Source organism: Myotis yumanensis, unplaced genomic scaffold (assembly GCF_028538775.1).
Source record: "Myotis yumanensis isolate MYYU_CA2020_CCGP unplaced genomic scaffold, mMyoYum1.0.hap1 SCAF_7, whole genome shotgun sequence".
NCBI lineage: Eukaryota > Metazoa > Chordata > Mammalia > Chiroptera > Vespertilionidae > Myotis > Myotis yumanensis.
In genome coordinates, this window is record NW_027223758.1 from 56,568,760 (window position 1) to 56,584,921 (window position 16,162).

The following is a 16,162-nucleotide window of genomic DNA, read 5'->3' on the forward strand; positions in this document are numbered from 1 at the left end:
TGCCCCGCCGCGGGCCTCCCGGGTGGCGAGTCGGAGTCACGGATCCCGACCCAACATGGCGGCGGGGTCCGAGGCGGATGCCCGCGGCGGCGCGGGGGGCGTGAAGGGGCGGCTCTGTGCCCGCGGAGAGCCGACCCGCCGCGCTCTCCCTCCCCGCCCGGAGATGGAGCCGGGGGCGCAGAGCCCGTCCCCCCCGCCGCTCTCCTCGCCCTCGCCCGGGTGTCTGAGGTGCCGAGGGCTCCGGGGCTTTGTTTTGGGGGGCGGGCCGGGCCGAGGGTTTGGGGGGACGGTGAGCTCTCGGCGCCAGGCCCCGCACTCACTGGTCGGTGGTGGAGTCCCGCTCCGCAGGGCGCCGGGTGCTCCTGACGCCTCCTCACCGGCCGGGCGCCGTCCAGCCACACGCGCCGGGCCTCCCGCGGGCCGTCCCGGCCCCGAGCTTCCTGTTGCCTGTGTTTGAACCGCGGCGGAGTTTTGTTGGCGACTCTCCCAGCGATGAGATCTTTGGCTTCGCTTGGGGCAGCTGATTTGTGCGGGATCCCGCCGACATCCCAGGGAGCGGGGCGGGTCTGACCCTGCGGGACAGCGGGGGAAACTGAGGCTGCCGCCCCGGCAGTGCGGCCCACCGACCTGGAGTCCCGCGCATCGGCATCCAAGAACTTTTTTTTTTTTTTATTGCCTTGTATCCAGTCGCTGGAGAAGGGAGAGGATCCAAAAGGAAATGGGTTAAAGAGGAGGGTTAGTCAAGATCGGAATGGGCTGGAGATCCAGGCTTTTCTGATGAAATCACTTCTGCCCCGTCACACTCGGGGATTAAGTTCCTCTTTGTGTTTCTTTGCGGTGGCTATCGAAACTGTCAATGTGGGATTGTTGGTTTCCTGTGTGGTTTTTGGCGAAATTCAATATCATCTCCAACAGATAAGAAATAGTACAATCAGGTGTCAGTACTCGTATTCTAGGAACCCCGGAAAGGCATAGAAGGGTCTGGAAAATGTTTCTTCCGCTCACTGTGCCGGGGGTAGGCATAGGCTCTCACGTTAACAAAATGGCACACAGAACGTGGAAAGGTGCTTTATTCCGTGTAACTACTAAAACTTCATTTGCCACTGACTGTCGCAGGCATGAAAACTTCCACATCGGTTATATTCAGGGTTTGTTTTTTTGTAGCTGGAAAATAAATCCCTTGAGCTGTTTTTTTCCTAAACTAATAAATAAAATAGAGATAATATTTTTGTTGTTCTAAACTTTCAGCCTCAAAAAATCAACTCTAAAATGCTAGTTAACCCTTGCCGGAAGCCGGTCCATCCTTGCTGCTTGACACAGTCGCTGCAGGGAAGAAACATCTGCACAGCATATGTTTCAAGGGACCTGGCGTATATGGCATACTGTTCTTAATATGTTTGCTCCCCTTGGCGCTATGTGTTTTAACCAAGGTCACCTCTCCGAGAAAGGTTGTTTCCCCAGGTAGGGATTTTCCCCTGAAGTTAGGGAGGGAATAAAACCCCTTAACTAAGTGCCAGGCGGGTAGTTAATCACTTTAACTATGAACAATCACCCTTGAGCTACATAATCTTTACTCCCTGGAATGGAGATAAGAAACGCCCTAACCTTTGGAATAGAAATTGACAGGATTAAAATCAACTGGTATAAATACAGATGTAACAAGGCAATAAAACACAGAACCTGGCTGGAGATCCTGGCTAGAGAATCTGGCTAGGCTGCTGACCAACTGAACGCTGTCTCTGTGTCATTCCTTCTTCTCCGACTCCGTCCACACCTTTGGGAACCCCTGGACCTGCTGGGGTTGGACCCCAACAAACCCTAGTCTATCCCAGATTAAGGGATAAAGTGTCTTTGAAGATGTCCTGTATGTAGTTTTAAAGGTGAGAGTGTCAAAATCTCTCCTACCTGTTATTGGTTATATTAAGTCACCATGAACTTTTCTTCTCTCCACCCTCATTTTGATTATTTTTATTACCTTATTCCCTGTTTTCTTTTTTTTTTTGAATATTTATCATGCAATCCCAAGCTTCAGTCTGTAAATCTTCAACTCAATGGCTCACCAAGAAACAAAACACAAAAACTAGAGAAAGAATCTTAAACTCTCACTGAGTTTAGTAGAATAGAAATTGTTTTTAAGTGAAAATCTGTTCATTCATGAAATGGACAAAAGAAGCAAATTTGTGTATGTCCCACACAGCTTAGAGGTCTGGGAGGTATGTGTTAAAGCGTGATAAGGACCCAAGTCTTGGAATTCCTGGGAGAATCAGCTGGATGAAAAACTCAGGAGAAAAATTGAAACAAAATGAATGAAATATGTTATTCCTACAAGTGAAATGCATTATTTTAATGCTTTCAATTTTTTGAAAGTTTAAAAAATGTGCAGTTTAGTTGGGGCATGCTTGCTCTAATCCTGGAACATGTGATTTTGCCAGGAAATGTTTGTGTTGAGGGTAAACCTCTCCTGCCAGCTGTCAGTAATCTGCTGCTTTCATCACTGAGGCTATGATGATTTTCTCTTCCTGGTAACTAGAAAGACTGCAGTCCTACACAGGGTGCATGCACTGGTCTTTGCTCCTTAATGACTACCCCACCCCAAACATGCCTTCCACCCCACTGCTCACCACTCAAAGCCTGGATCTCCTCACTCCAATACCTGAAGTGATTTACACCACTGTAGCCTTGCCTCCTCCACCTGGCCAAAACTGCTGGTAATCCAGTTCGGAGGACTATGAGGACCCCTCTAAGCGAAGATTTGGAGGATCAGGCAAAAGGAAAGTGTTCTTCCTAGAATGTTAGGTTCTGTAGGGCGCGGCTATAGGGTTAAACCCTCCAACTGACCTGTTGGCAAAGCCACAAACAAGTCCCAGTTTAGAGGGCACATGACCTTATGACGCTCCCTAGATCCTTCCTGGGTAGCTAATGGGCTGTGGGAGGTGCAGCAAGTGCTGCCAAAACAAGTGAAACTTACAAGAACATTGTAACTGGTGACCACTACCTTGTTTACCTCTGGCTATAAAATAAAGGCTCTCAGCTTGCCTCTGGATCTCTCTCTGTGGCCTCAGCCAGGCACAGGAAGATCCACCCCAGCTTATTCTCTCTGTCTGTCATTTCTTCATCCTTCACCACCCTCACGCAGGCTTGTGGAACCCTTGGCTGAGCTGGCTCGACACAAGGTTCATTGTATCAAGCTTAGTGGAGAGGTACAGTAAACCATTGATTTCTGAATGTTCCCCATGCCTTCGTTGCCTTAAGGGCTGGTGCCTGTGTATTACAGTTTACTTCCCCCTCACCTGGGCTGTCTAACAACCAATTCATTGGATGTATAAGGACACATCCTACAATGTATACATGTAACAAATGGCAATCTTACAGGAGCCCATCTTTTTGCTCTTTTCTGTTGCACTCTGTAGTTTTTAGCTTCATGGTCATCTGGTCTACAATCTTAGAATTTCACCTGTGCTTGTTGTGCCTTCCTAGCTCCAGGACTACTTTTTGAACGTCTAGTCTTTCATCTCTTCAGTTCTTTCTGGTTCTTCTGTAATTTGGTCCCAGCCCTGTTATATCTAACAAAGTTCTTGATTTCAGTTCTAGCTCTTCCTGGTATCTGTTTGCCTATTCCTATGTAACCTTTCCCATCAATTCAAACTTTCATACTCTCCACTTGGTTTCTCACTCTGTTCTGGGACAGCAGTTTCTAAGCTCGACGGTACTTTGCACCTTCTCACATGCCCTCTGCTTAGCAGGATATAGCATGCAATGGACACCTTTTGAGAGTGTCTGTTTAACCCAAGTTCCTCTTTGAGAATTGGTCCTCTCCCAATAGCTGGACTATAGCCCTCTGTTCTGAGTATTGCTACCCTCAGGAATTTTGAATATTGAGGGAGTGACACAGAGGTGACTCAGATTATTCCTGGTGGTAGGGTAGAGTTGAGAGGCCAGTGGCAGAAGGTGAGTGTTCAGGCTAGGGGAGTCAGTCTAGTAGTAGTAGGCAACAAGTGTTCTGTGTTGATGGTGCCTGTGTCTCAGCAGACCATCCCTGTGGCAGAACCTGAATGCCGCCTTCCCTTCCTTGGTTCCTGCCTGAACCTGCTCCACCAATCTTCCTGTCAGTTCTCTCAACTCCCTCTTTTTCAGTTTGAATTTAGTAGAGACCATATCTTTTCTTTACAGATGAGAACCACTACTTAGTTTCCGCTTCTTTCTTGTACTCCTGACAGTAAACACAGGTGATGCGAGGGCAGCATCTCCTGCACAGAGTAGGGGTAAATATGGGGTTGGGGGGACCAGTTTTCACAGAGAGAATGAAGCAGATGCACAGCAAGAAGCAAGGATGTGAGATGGTAGGACCCCAATGCTGAGACTCCAGTTGCCTTGAGCCACATGTAAGACCCCAAAACTAAAACAGAGCTGGCAAGTCATTCCCTCTTGTTACTAAACTCAAGGGGTTTGTTGCTTGGGGTGTTCTATTCAAGAATGAGACATGGCTGTCACAAGGTAGTTTTGTTTATTTGCAACAAGTAAAGGAAACAGGATTCATATCCAAAACTCTGTCTTTAGAATGGAAGTTTAGCCATTCCTTATACATACTATTTGGCTAATTATACTTTGATTTCTTCTTTGCAATTGACTACCCTTACCCTGTTTATTTTCTCTAGAGCTTATCCTGTTTACATCCACATCTGCAAAATACTGTGCAACATTTTTAACATTTAGCGAAAACAGCATTTAGTAAGAATTGACCACACTTGGAGACAGTTGTCTTATGTAACACCTCTGCCTCCCTATGGTAGTCATTGCATTTAGATCACAGCATAGTACACACTCTTTGTCCTAGAGCCACTGACTTAGTCCTCAAAATTCTCAGTACAACAATTCAGCCAGCAAACATCTAAAATTGGTTTTATAGTGCCCATCAATAGATGAGTGGCTAAAGAAACTGTGGTACATTTATACCATGAACTATTATGCAGCAGTAAAAAAGAAGGATTGCTTATCCTTTGAGACAGCATGGAGGGACCTGGAGAGTATTATGCTAAGCAAATAAGCCAGTCAGAGAAAGACAAGTATCACATGATCTCACTCATATGTGAAATTTAATGAACAAAATAAACTGGTGAACAAAATAGATCCAGAGACATAGAAGCATAGAACAGACTGCGGAATCTCAGGGAAGGCAAGGGCAGGTGGGTGGGTGGGTGGGAAATGGTCAACCAAAGAACTTAAATGAATACTATAGGCCCGGTGCACGAAATACTCTACAGATGGGGTCCCTCAGCCTGGCTGGTGATCAGGGCCGGCCGGCTGGATGGAGGGACTGCGGGAGGTTGGCCAGCCAGGGGAGTTGGCTGGGGGAGTGCACTAACCACCAGGGGACAACTCTTGCATTGAGAGCCTGCCCCCTGGTGGTCAGTGTGCATCATAGCGACTGGTCGTTCGGTTGCTTAAGCTTCTGTTTATATAGATATGCATAATCCATGGACACAGACAATAGAGTGGTGAAGGACTGGGACAGGCAGGGGGGGCAGATTAGAAAGGGCCAATGGGGGGAAAAAGAGGACATATATAATACTTTCAACAATAAAGACTTTTTAAAAATAAGTTGCCTTTAAACAGAAACACACATAAAACAGGGTTATGCATAGGTCTGTGTCAAAACTGTGATGAGAGGCTCCCAGGAACCTAACCCTGTGTTTTCTCCAGGACCAGTGGCTCAGTACTTGCTAATTCCGTGTTTGTAGTGAATTTATAGAACATAATTACTGTGAATAATAAGAATCAGTTGTATGTCATTTTTTAAAAAAAAATGCACTAACATTCTCTGTCATTTAATAACTGGAAAACTGTTGCACTAAATACAGACAGCCAAATGCAAATAACTTTCAGTTAATTGTAATAAACATTTACTAACTATAATGGTCAGATAACGTAAAATACAATGAAATGCATCCCTGCTTTAAACAGCTTTATACCAAAAATATAAATAAATAAATAAATACAAACATAATCACAAAAGTTATTACAAAGAGAAAAACTTTAGGTAGAGGGAGAAAGGCTTCATAAAGAGCAATCAGCCCTAGCCGGTTTGGCTCAGTGAATAGAGCATCATCCTGCAGACAGAAGGGTCCTGGGTTTGATTCCTGTCCAGGGCACAAGACTGGGTTGTGGGCTTGATCCCCAGTAGGGGGCGTGCAGGAGGCAGCCGATCAATGATTGTCTCTCATCATTGATGTTTCTATCTCTCTCCGAAATCAATAAAAATATATATATTTTTAAAAAGAGCAATCAGCCATCTAATTTCTTTGTCTGGGTTACTAATATATCTAATTTGATCAGTACAGTCAATGAACTGTAACCAGGATTCTATGCAAGGCTCTTTACTCATATTACCTTATTAATTATCACAACTCTATAAAATTAAAAAATAAATAAAATAAAATTGGTCTTATATGTTGAGACCCATTTGATATCTCTGCCCTATAGCTTTGTAATTTCTGCCCAAGACACTATTTGCAATTCCTGTAGCCATTGCCAAGTGTTTGGCCTTCAACTGATATGTGGTCATAATACGTCAGTGTCTCTGACAATGAGTTTAAACACCACTAAAATTGCTATCAGGTTGCTACTTCCTGGAAATCTTTACAACTGGGTTATGAAAAGTAGAACATAACTTTGCTTGAAGGCAAGAAGTTAAAGTTAGAATGTTTACCTACATCAAAGGTTTAGAAAAGAAACTATAAATTGGTCATGCTCTTATCTTTTAAGGTAACTGATGCCAGATCATGAAATATAAACAGTTGGTATTAAATAACTTTTTTATTATATTCTGTAGGCTAACATTGTGGGTGGGGTTTAAAGTAACGTGTTTAGAATAAATATATGCTTTTGAAAACCCATTTTATTCTCCTTTTTCAAGCTAAACCTATTTGTATTTTCAGTGGCATGGATAATTATTTTTATGTAGATCATTATTTTATTATTAATATTCAATGGTATAGATCACATTTGTGTTTAAGCAAACTAAAATCTGACCAGATTTTATTATGTGGTATAAGCCATAATGCACTTAATTCTTTTGCAGTATGTATTTATGTTTCTTTGACTGTATAAGAACAGCTCTTTTGATTACTTGAAATAGCTACCTTGTTTTTTCTTCATTCTAAGGGAATAATATAACAAAATTAACATAAGATTCATGCTTTGATGAAACATTTTAGGTCATCTGAACAAATTAATAAGATTGGCAATACAGAACTAGGATTGACAGCAATGGCTATCTTTTCTTGAGCCCTCACATTTCAGGTGCTTTACCTACATCATTTAGTGAATCCTCATACTAATCCTGGGGTTGGTAGTACTATCCCCATTTACAGATTGGATTCCTCAAGGCTTGGATAGGTTAAGTACTGAAAGTCATTGTGACTACAGGAAAGACACTATTTTGAAAAGTTATTTCTTTCTTTCTTTTTTTTTTTTTTTTCTATGTGGGATGGTTGATCTTGACCCTGCAGGGAGCAAGCTGGCTCCAGACTTCTCCAAGTTCTTACGTGTCCAAAGACAGGGAACCACAGAAAAGTTATTTCAATGGCCATGTGGAACAACATTTATTTGTACAAATTCTGGAATCATTAAAATTAATAAATTGCCTTTATAATCAGGAATACATAAATAAAAAATGTGAATTTCTAAAAAACCCAAACTGAAGATCTTGGGACACTCCTCACATTGGAATGGCTTTTGGGCTCCGTGGAATATTTCTTGGTGTCCCCCACGTGTGGAGTTTCCCTCATTGTTCTGGTGGGTAAGAGCAGGCTCAAGGGTGATCTGGTCTGACCTGGAGAGAAACACTGGTCCCACCTGCATAAGGAGATCTTGATTAGAGGGTCCTTTTAGGGCCCTTCCTGAGACCTGGAGGTGCCTAGACGTGCTCTTCTGGAGCTGAGTGGATTCTCCAAAGAAACACCTCCCTCTTCAGGCCTCGCCCTGGATAATGAATAGGGAAGGTGTTTGATTGCCTTGACTAGTAATACTGTCATTTACTTCAGTAGTTTTCAAAGAAATGTTGCCACCATTTTCTTTATCTTCATCTCCTTGTCCTTCATACTTTGCAGAGAAGGATCTTGGGGAGTCCAGAAGGGTGTCCTCACATTTGCCTCTGTTGGGATCCAGTTGGCAACTGTTTTGTTAGATGAACAATGATTTCTCTTAAGGGCACATCCTCAGAAGAGGACTTCCTGCCCCTGCATGCGCACGTGAACCAAGCCAGGGGGCTTCATGCAATCACCACTCACGTCTTCCATGAATGTCTCCAGGTTTCTGCCACATGATTCCCATTCTTCCTTCAATGTGGAGCTGTCACTGCAGTACCTGCTGATCATAAACTGTTCTAGGACACTTGAAAAATCACTTCATTCTTGCTGTTTTTCTGGCTGCAGCCATGAGTGAAATGACTTATAGAGTCTTTGCAGTGTCTGCCTTACACATGAGTTATTGCTGTTTTGAAATAAGCTAAGCTGAGTGATCTGAAACCCAGATACACCTCTGGCCCCCACCTTTTGGAGAGCAGGTCTTTGGCTAGGTTTAAAGTCCATATTTTCTAACTTATAGTCATCCCTGCATGATTCAGATAGAAATGAGGTTCTGAGGTCTAAATCCATTCTAAACAATATTTCTCACAGACTCAATTTCCAAGATTCAATTCTTTAACTCCTTTGTTGATCGTGGTGGATGCTTAGAAGACCGTGAGCTCCTCGAGAAGAATGAACTTCAAACTGGGTAATCCTGGAACAAAGGCTGAGCTGCTGTATGACTGGCTGTCTGCAATGGGTTCATCTGACGGCTTCATATTTAAAAAATCAGCTTATTTATTCATACATAAAACATTTATAGACTATCTCCTAATAAATTCTGTATATTTTAGTTTATATTATATTAAAAGAGAGATGATGACTTTTTTTTTAAGTAAAGAATTGACACTCGTGTTCATTTTAGTAATATTAATTCCAACAAGTTAAAATCAAAACAGAGCTAGAAACCAAGGAATGGATGTTTGAAAACCATGGACTGGGAAATTTGTTTTATGCTATGGTGATGAACTTTTAAAATTTATTTGAACTCTTGTTCAGGAAAATATTTAGATTCTCCGTAGGTGGCTTAAGGACCAATTGTCTAGCTGTGGATTTTACTTGAAAACCATGAAATTGAAAAAAAAAAGTTTCCTTTTATAAAAGGCTCCAGAATAAATAACTTCTTTAAACTTTTCTCTAAAGTCTCACATATTCTCTGTAAAAATTACCAGTGTTATTTCTTTTGAGATGATGAACTATACATCCAAAGAACAAAATATTCCCTGAATCTGTTTAGAGTACATAAGATCTGTTCCTAAATGTTTGCCTGTACCCTCAGGAATCTGGTAGAGTCTTAGCTGGTTTTGCTCAGTGGTAGAGCTTTGGCTGTGGACTTGGGTATTGGGTTTGATTCCGGTCAAGGGCACGTACCTCGGTTGCAGGCTCAATACAGTTGGGGCACCTATGGGAGACAACCAATAGTTGTGTCTCTCTCACATCGATGTTTCTCTCTTTTTGTCCCTCCTTTCTACTCTCTAAAAAAAAATCAATGTAAAAATATCCTTGGGTGAGGAGTAACAACGAATAATAATCTGGTAGATATTAAAAAACAAAAAATACAGCCTTAGCTGGTATGGCTAAGTGGATAGAGTGTCAGCCTGTGGACTGAAGGGTCCCAGGTTGGATTCCAGTCAAGGGCACATGCCTGGGTTGCAGGCTCGATCCCCAGTGGGGGGTGTGCAGGAGGCAGCCAATCAATGATTTTCTCTCATCATTGATGTTTCTATCTCTCTCTCTTCCTCTCTGAAATCAATAAAAAATATTAAAAATAAAAAACAAAAAATACAGAAATTTGTATATAATCTTGAGATAGTTAACAGCACAGAACTATGCAAAGTCCTAGCATGTATATCATAAATTTGATCATTTGGACATATAAACACTTAGTAAACTTACCTTAATATAATCAGATTGAAAATCCACATAAAACTATGAAGTGGAAAGATCTTTGGCTTGGGAGTAAATATTAGTTCTGATTCTACTGCTAGTAGGTATTGGATTTCTTTTTAGGGGGCAAAATGATTCTGTAATTAGTGGTATAGTTGCACGACTTTGTGAATATACTAACAACCACTAAATTGTACACGTTAAAGAATTAACTTTCTGGTATGTAAATAATATCTCAATTAACATAAAATTCTGGTCCCACAATTTTTGCCTTTATATAGCTATGCAATGTTTTTCTTCCTAGCTTCATTGAGATATAATTGACATATAACATTGTCTAAGTTAAACGTGATGATTTATGTTTTTATTGTGAAACGATTAACACAATAAGGTTAGTTAGCATACCCATCACCTCACATAATTGTAATTTTTTGTGTGTGTGCAATGAGAACATTTAAGATCCACTCTTGGCTACTTCCAAGTATATGATACAGTATCACTAACCACACCGAATATAGATCCTCAGAACATATTCATCCTATGACTGGAGCTTTGTACCCTTCAATTAGCATCTCCTCACTTTTCCCACCCTCCAGCCCCTGGCAATCACCATTCTAGACTCTATTTCTGAGTTTGGCTTTTTTTTTTTTTTTTAGATTTCACATAAGTGAGGTCATATAGTATTTGCTTTCTCTGCCTGACTTTTTTCGCTTAGCATAATGCCCTCAAAGTCCATTCATATTGTCCCAAATGACAGGATTTCCTTGTTATGGATGAAAATTTTATATATGTACTTGCACATCACATTTTCTTTATCTATTCATCTGTCAGTGGACACTTAGGTAATTTCAATATTTTGACTATAATGATGCAATAAATATGAAGGTACAGATGTCCTTCAAGAGAGTGATTTCATTTCCTTCAGATAGATAACCAGTGAGATTGCTGGATCATTTTGCTGTCCAAGGGGAACTCCATTGCTTGTGGGGTTCTTGGGGTGCCACTGAAATAAGCATTTTCAGAAGCCACCAGGGGAGGATGAGAGGTGGTAGAAGATTTTTTTTGGTGTGGAGTTACATTCCTCAGTTTCTAATGTCCTATTTCCCCCAACCAGTCAGGAAAGAGGGGCAGCTGGGAGTTCAGCAAAGCCAGAAACAGGGCCACTGTCCAGAGTTTCTGTTTCATGTTGCAGCCAGGTGTGGTTTAGCACTCAAGCCAGAATAAAGCCCATTAGTCCACGTGTGGATCCAACGTGGCCATGGGCCATGCGGGCACAGTGAGGTGCAGCTCCCTGCAGCAGGAGTCACAGGAGCCAAGAGAGGGTGGTTCCTTTGTCTAGAAGTTTATATATTCAGGTTTCTCTGGCTTTCGGTGGCCACGCCCATCCTGGTCACTGACTTGCTTTCAAGTGAGCTTGAAGGGCAATCACTCTCTCACTTCACTTAGAGTCTTAGACCTCACTGGGCTTGTGTCTGAACTGCCTCTTACAGTCCCTTCCGCCTTCAGTCAGCGGGGAACAGACTTAGTGTTAAATGCAGTTTTTTGCAAAGCTATATGAATGTCATGCCTACATTATTTGGTCTCCCCTTTCACTCCTATCCTGTTAAATAATAACCAGTTTATTACAACAGCATTATTCCTTCCTGAGAAAAATAGAACCTCTTTATAATCCTACTAGAGGCCCGGTGCACGAGATTTGTTCATTGGGGGAGGGTTGGGGGGGCCTGTTAGGGGTTGGTCCCTCAGCCTGGCCTTCGCCCTCTCACAGTCCTGGTTCTCCCAGTCCAGGACCCCTTGCTCCTTACCTTCCACCTGCAGCTGAGGTGGGAGAGGCTCCCGCCACCACTGCTGCACTCGCCAGCCATGAGACCGGCTTCTGGCTGAGCGGCGGTCCCCCTGTGGGAGCGCACTGACCACCAGGGGGCAGCTCCTGCATTGAGTGTCTGCCCCCTGGTGGTCAGTGTGCGTCATTGTGACCGGTCCTTCCTCCGTTCGGTCAACTTGCATATTATGCTTTTATTGTATAGGATAGTGTTGTTGGTGTGCACTATAGGTCCTTTTGCAGCAACATGAGGAAAGAATCCCAAATGCACACGTGTAGAGAAGTCTAAATGTGATGGTAAGATTTTATTATGAATTAAGGGGAAATAATACACCCTAGGGGACCTAGAGGGTGGACAGACTCTAGAAGCACTGCCCCAAGGCTTTTGTTAATCCTTCATATATCTTCTTGGTGTAGGACCTAAACTTTAGGTAAAGGACAAAGAACCATTGAAATTATCCAACTGAAATACCTAACTTTTCGAGGGCTTGGATTGGGCTCTCCTCCCAGTAAATTCTATTGGGGTTTCATGCCCTCTATCCAACCCAATTACCTTTCCAATGATCCCCACCCTAGGCCCTACCTCTCTATTTCATCACCCTGACTCGCACTGCGCATGTGCCCCAGCAGAGGAATTCCTCCCCCACCTCCGGTACAGGGCTTTTAGCATTTCTAAGGATTCCTGTCCCATTCTGGATGGAGGCAGCCCCTAGAGTGTATTAATGGGTCTGTTTATAAGTAAGCTAGATGGAAATTCTGTTCTGTTACTTGTTCCTTCTTCCCAGTTTATGAAAATTATTTCATTCCCTTTTGCTCTCTTCCTTATATTAATGACTCTAACTGCCTATGCTGACAATACGATAGCTCTATTTTTAATTTTTGAGGAACTTCCATGCTGTTTACCAATTTACATTCCCACTAACAGTGCACAAGAGTTCCCTGTTCTCCACGTCCTTGCCAACATTGTTATCTTGTCTTCTTGCTGATAGTTATTCTAACAGGTGTGAAGTACTATCTCACTGGGGTTCTGATTTTCATTTCTCTGATGATTAGTGATGTTGAACATCTTTTCACTAGGGCAGGGGTCATCATTCAATACAGCTGGTCCTGAGGTCAGTCATGGGGTCACCGGTCTGGTTTTGCTGCTTTTCTGGACCTGGAGCTGAAATACAACTGAGGCCTAAATGTTATCTCTAGGGAGGAAAGGTCAGGGGGTCAAAACCGCATGACCAGCGATATGCTAGGGGAGGAAAAGTCACCCTGGGGGCGAGGTCCCACCCTACAATTGTCCATTGCAAGGCGCCTGGGGCTTTCCACCCTCATGACCTTCTGTACCTGGCCCATCATCCTTGCTCTGCCTACCACATAGGAGCATAAAATATTTTTTCATTTATTTGTCTCCTCTTCAATTTCTTTCATCAATGCCTTATTGTTTTCAATGTATAGATGTTTCACCTCCTTGATTAAATCTATTCCTAAGTGTTTTATTGTTTGTATGCTATTGTAAAATGGGATTGTTTTCTTTATTTCTCCTTCAGATATTTTGTTAGTGCAACTAAATTTCATGTTGATTTTGTGTCCTGGGATTGGATAAAGAGTAAAATGGAGAGACACATACTTCTTTTACATTGGTGGGTATAGGATAGTTAATAACGAACATTGACAGCACACAGAGATGTTATTCAGGGCAAGAAAACAATGAGGGGTTCTGTGGTCTCTTGCTCTGTTGTGGTGGCTGTGCCCTACGGGGCCTTGAAAAGGTGAATACTCTGATATTTCATAGGTCTGTTTTCTTAGATGCAAAAAGACAATAGACGGTCTCACTTACGGTGAAGATTGACCTTTGTCAAGGAAGCTACCCCTTAGGATGTGACTATCCTCCCTGACTCATTTATAATTAGGAATTTTTTATATTTATTTTTCAAAATATATTTTCATTGATTTCTGAGAGGAAGGGAGAGGGAGAGAGAGGTACAGACATCAATGATGAGAGAAAAATCATCGATTGGCTGACTCCCACTGGGGACTGAGCCTGCAACTGGGCATGTGCCCTGACCAGGAATCAAACCGTGACCTCCTGGTTCATAGGTCGATGCTCAACCACTGAGTCACATCGGCCAGACAGAAATTTTTGTCCAGACCACCCTATGTGGTTGCTGTCAGTCTCTGAGTTTGGAAGGCACATCATGCAGGCCTCCTCTGAGCTTGTCAGGTTTAGGATTTGGCCCCTTTTTCATCTATGTTACATGATGAAGTACTTTTGCATACTTGTCACGAACAGAAAATATTAATCTCAGTTAGATGTTGATGAATTTCTTTATAATTATAAACAAATAATGTCAATTATTCTCATAATAACATTATAAGTGACTTATTTGGAACTTATTGGGCTAAGTTTACCACTTGGAAACTGAAAATATTTTACACAAAATTTCCATTATGAGGTATGTACTTCATTGTGTCGTTTATGAAAAATCAGAACAATGAAACTGAGGAGAGAATGAAGAAACAAAACGGAGGTGCCATAGCCGACCTAACAAAATTACTTAAATCAGAATGGGTTGAAACATGAATAGGTTTTATTTTACCTTACCTAGCCTGAGGACTTAAGCTTTTGAACTTTTCAGTTGTGTATCAGTGCCCGAGACATGTATGAATCCCACAGATAACACTCTGAAGACCTGGGAAGGACTGTGCGTGTGTACAGAACCCCTGACATCTGGACGATCTCCCTCTCAGCCATTCCAGAAGCTGAGGTGCAGGACGGATCCCTCCCAGGAATGTACATTTTACTGTACGTGTTACCAGTGCGAGGAGGAGACCCCAGTTCTTGTCTTCTGGAAGGAAAGATTTCAATCAAGAGACAAAGTGCAGCAGAGTAAGTAAGAATTTGTTGGCCACAGCAAAAATAGGTTTAGGACAGTGAAACAAGGAAGCAACAGGAGAGCCTAGCTGGGCTGAAGATAAGAGTGCTAGTCGATGCCACAAGTAGAGGGTTTGTGCTGGGGTAGGGTAGGAGATAAAGGTGCCTGATAATTCAACATTTACAACTCTTGAGAACAAAAAATTTTTCTATGAAATGCCCGTAGCTCTCATTCTACTGAATTTTTAAGGGTGGGGCCTTTATCTTACCTACTCTGACATTTTCAGTGTCTCATACAGTGCTGAGATAGGGTATGTGGCCAAACAGCTGTAACCAATGAGGGCTACATGGAGGGTTCTATGCCTTAGAACTCGCAGAAGGTCAGCTCCATCCAACATGGTGACTAATTTTACCTTCTGGTAACCCCTAGCGTCACTGTAATACATTAGCATAGTAAACAACACAACCCACAGCTGCCATGATCAGAAAGGGAAAGCCCATCTAAGAACACAACTTGGCCAACTGATCTCTTCGGAGAAGTCTCCACCCTTGTCCTGGAAAAATCCTGAATAGTCCTCCCCCTTATCGAATACCCTACCTCTCAATTAAATCAGTCTGAATAAAAAGTAAATCCCACCAGGGAGAGGCTGCTCTGTCTGTGCAGTAGCCCCTCTGTCTCACTGCTTCATTAGTAAACTCCCTTTCACTTTAAGCTCTATGTTGGCTGGTATTTGAATTATTTCCTGTGCAAAGCTAAGAACCCACAGTGGGTTGCAGATCTTCTGGTCCCCAGACCTCCAGAATGCCTACATCAGTAATTTCTGGGCCTGGCACAGAAAAGGCATTCTGTATTTGTAGAATGAATGAATGAATGAATGAATGAATGAGATTCATTCATTAAGTGAATTACTCAAGATTAAACAACTACTAAGTGTTAGAGTTATGACTGGAACAAATCATTGTTGTTACCCTATTCAGACATGAACTATAAAATATTAGAGAATCATAATTTCTCCATCCTCCTTAGCTTTTGGGTGGGCCTTAAGAAATTGGTATTAAGGCTCTCCAGAGAAACAGAATCAATAGGATGTGTGTGTGTGTGTGTGTGTGTGTGTGTGTGTGTAGATAGAAAGAAGAGAGAGAGAGAGAGAGAGAGATTGTACGTAATGTAATTACGGAGGCTGACAAGTCCCAAGTCCCAGATCTGCAGTGTGAGTTTGAGTCAGTGAACTGCAGACTTAGAGGAGCCAATTGTGTAGTTCCAGGCTGAGTCTAAAAGTCTGAAAACCAGGAAGAGATGATGTTTCAGTTCCAGTTCAAAGACAGAAGGAAGCCAGTGTCCCAGTTTGAAGGTAGGCAGGCAAAAGGAATTCTCCTTTACTTGGGGAAGGGTTAACTTTTGTGTTCTATTCAGGCCTTCAACTGATTAAATGGGATCCACCCCACCCACCTTAGGGAGGGCAATCT

General features: G+C 42.6%; 1 protein-coding gene and 2 pseudogenes across 1 annotated transcript in view; all 3 read right to left on the reverse strand.

Annotated features, from left to right (window-relative positions):
* Positions 1 to 560, reverse strand: part of YES1 (YES proto-oncogene 1, Src family tyrosine kinase) — a 56,806-nt gene extending 56,246 nt beyond the window's left edge. The window contains exon 1 of the mRNA XM_070420549.1: positions 321 to 560. The gene's annotated coding sequence lies outside the window, so the exon portion shown is untranslated. The remainder of the gene's footprint in view (positions 1 to 320) is intronic.
* Positions 37 to 8,588, reverse strand: LOC139013491 (zinc finger and SCAN domain-containing protein 4-like; annotated as a pseudogene).
* Positions 7,478 to 7,582, reverse strand: LOC139014769 (small nucleolar RNA SNORA38; annotated as a pseudogene).
* Positions 8,589 to 16,162: the final 7,574 nt, after the last annotated feature.